The sequence below is a fragment of the Ailuropoda melanoleuca genome, unplaced genomic scaffold, assembly GCF_002007445.2.
Source record: "Ailuropoda melanoleuca isolate Jingjing unplaced genomic scaffold, ASM200744v2 unplaced-scaffold1789, whole genome shotgun sequence".
Lineage (NCBI taxonomy): Eukaryota > Metazoa > Chordata > Mammalia > Carnivora > Ursidae > Ailuropoda > Ailuropoda melanoleuca.
In genome coordinates this window covers 1-3179 of record NW_023187047.1, presented here as the reverse complement: position 1 = coordinate 3179, position 3179 = coordinate 1, and the positions used below count along the sequence as shown (strand labels likewise).

At 62.5% G+C, this 3179-nt stretch overlaps 1 pseudogene; it reads left to right on the top strand.

Annotated features, from left to right (window-relative positions):
- Positions 1 to 1897: 1897 nt before the first annotated feature.
- LOC105239259 lies at positions 1898 to 3166 on the top strand (annotated as a pseudogene).
- Positions 3167 to 3179: the final 13 nt, after the last annotated feature.

Sequence of the window (3179 nt, the reverse complement as noted above, 5' to 3'; positions counted from 1 at the left end):
AAGCTTCCAGCTCTGGGGACCCAACAAAGCCTTCTGCTCCTTGGTCACATCCGCAAGTCCCCAAGGGCCTGGCCCTGACATTTCCCCCACTCAGCCACACTCCACTCCCCTGAAAATCCAGGCCTTTCCCTGCAAGTGCTGACGTCCCGATGCGGTCATGGCTCTGAGCTTCAGGAGTAAGGGCTTACTTAGCTCCGTCAACACTGTTCCCAGCACCCTGCACAGGTGGGTCCCGGAACAGACACCAGAGACTAGAGAGACACTGAGTGAATGAATTCCCCGGGTGGGGGTGACTTCAGTGAGTACCTAAATGGGTGAATGCTCTTCCCCTGACCAGGGATCTAGAGAGTCTCCCCAAAACACCCCCAGGCAAGGAGAGGTCCCATCCTCCCTCTCGGGCTCGCCCCAATCCAGGTACACTGAATCTCACGACTGCCCTTCATCCCCTTGGGACAGGAGCTCCTGCTTTCCAGCCCTGTGTCCATCCCTGGCTCCTGCCTGGTTCATCTCCATTTCTCTTTGGGGAGCCCCCTCCCCTACCTCCTCAAGCACCCAAGCCTGGCCAATCGAGCACTCACTCCCTCTCCAGTCACTCTGATTGCCAGCAGCACCTCCAGTTCCAAGGCTGGGGGAGGACTCGCAGGGACAAGGAGAGGGTCTTCTTCATTTCTTCCTGGCACACCACCTGCCATAGGTTCTTTCTTCCTTTTTTAAAAAAATTAATTTATTTGAGGGGAGCAGAGGGAGAGGGAGAGAAGCAGACTCCCCACTGAGTGTGGAGCCCAAATACAAGGGGCTCGATCTCACGACCCTGAGATCATGACCTGCGCGGAAATCAAGTCGGACGCTCCACTGACTGAGCCCCCCAGGCGCCCCTTGCCATAGGTTCTTGAGGCTTCTCTAGGGACCCCAGGTCTCATAACAACAGGGGACCAGGAAAGGCAGTCTCACTGCCCCTCCCCCACACCCACCCCCGGCGGCACCCATCCGTAGGCAAGTTGTCAGTCACAGTGTTTGCAGGACAAACCCACGCTTGGGCAGCCTGGCGCTCAGCCACCGGGTCGGCTCAGGAGAAAGAAATCGCTGATTTGGGGGCGCCTGGGTGGCTCACTTGGTTAAGCGTCTGCCTTTGCTCAGGTCCTGGTCCCAGGGTCCTGGGATCGAGCCCAGCATCGAGCCCCTGCATCAGGCTCCTGCTCAGCATGAAGTCTGTTTCCCCCTCTCCCTCTGCCTGCAGCTCTCCCTGCTTGACCAGAGTCACCCCCCAGTTAAAGCCTGGTTCCCTGAGATTGGTCCCGGGTGTGTGAGACCTAGTTCTCTGGGTGAGACCTTCCTCCGTGAATCATGAAAGGTCCCAGCGAGCTCCTTCAAAGAAATGCTCAGCCCCTGGCAACACCCACAAAATGGTTGCCATGGAAATCCCGATAGCCAATGGGGGAAGAGGGATGTCAGCGCCCAGGAGCCCAAGCCTGCAGCCCACACTAGGGTTGGCAGGGAGACCCCATCAGGAGGAAGAGGAGGGGGGCGTACATTCACACTGGGCTGGAGCAGGAGACCAGTGATCCTCGACCAGAGATCCCCAGCAGCTGGTGGCAGTGGGGGGAGGTGGGGGGAGCTGTTGCTCCCAGAGGGATTCATTCTGCCTGGGTTCCCAGCCAGGCCCACAGCAAGAAAGGCCAAACCAGCAAGCAGACACGTAAGCCCCCTGTGGGTTCTCCAAGGGCCCAGAAGAGGGGGCATCAGGACAGGCCCTGACCCCAGAGCCCCCAAAGACCTGCCACGTTCCCCTGAACCTGGAGTCCAAGGCTGTGGCGCTGTTCCAAGGCGGGATCTGCACCGGGTGCCACAGCGCACGTCTACTCCAGGCTTCCCCCTGCCCCAGCCGGCCAGCGGCTCCATGGCCCTGAGCCTTCTGCGGGACTGATGCCGGGGGCTGGATGTGGACATGCACCAGGCCCTGCTGGTCACCGGCATCCCGGAGGGCCTGGAGCGCAAGGCCATCGAGGGCATCTTCAGGCTGTGCAACACCGGGGCCGCGAAGGACCACAAGGCCAAGGCCGCCTGGTGGAGTTCGTGGAGGACATAAACCATGTGGCCGTCCCCGGGGAGATCCTGGGCAAGGACGGAGTCTGGAGGGTCGTGTGTCAGGACCCCGCGGAGGACCCAGGAGTCCTGAGGCAGATGAGAGGCCTCGTGCTGGATGAGAGGCCTTCACAGGCCGCAGGGCCTGGGGTCCCCGGGGAACAGGCTCCCCTCTCTGGCCTCGGAGACCCGGGCCCAGGGCTCAGAGCCTGCGGCCAGGAGGGCTGGCCCACCTCCTAGGAGGGGCTGCCAGGCTCGCAGACACAGAGCCAGAGGCAACAGGTGGGCCCCAAAGGGCCAGAAGCTCGAAGGAGGGGGGCAGCCGCCCACGTGGGCCAGGCGGGAGTCGGACGCCTCTTCCGAGGGCAGCCTGGGCATCGTGCTGGAACAGCTGGACCAGGACGACCTGAGCGCCGGCGAGGCGCAGAGCGCGCTGTCCGCCACGCTGCACCAGGCCGCCAAGGAGCTGGGCAAGAAGGAGTGGGCCCTGGGGCGCCTGGGTGGCACAGCGGTTAAGCGTCTGTCTTTGGCTCAGGGCGTGATCCCGCCGTTATGGGATTGAGCCCCACATCAGGCTCCTCTGCTGTGAGCCTGCTTCTTCCTCTCCCACTCCCCCTGCTCGTGTTCCCTCTCTCGCTGGCTGTCTCTCTCTCTGTCGAATAAATAAATAAANTTAAAAAAAAAAAAAAAAAAAAGGAGTGGGCCCTGCAGAGCGGCGCGGCCGCGGAAGAGGGGCCCCGCGAGTTCTTGGCCCTGGTCACGCTGACGGACAAAGGCAAGCGGGAGCCCATGGAAAAAGAGCCCCCGGGGCCTGAGACCCTCAGCTTCGACGGCGGCGGCGGCAGCGAAGCCCGGAGCAGCGTGCCCGACTTAGTGGCCCTGCTTGCTGTGCGAGACGCGGGCGACGAGGAGCCCGCCGATGGCGACGCTCCCGAAAGCGAGTCGCAGCCGAACGGGGAGCCGGGAGACGAGGGGCTGGACAACCCCGAGTTTGTGGCCATTGTGGCCTACACGGACCCGTCGGACCCCTCGGGCCGCGAGGAGCTGCTCAAGATCGCTTCGGTGGTCGAGTCCCTGGGCTGGAGCGCCACGAGAGA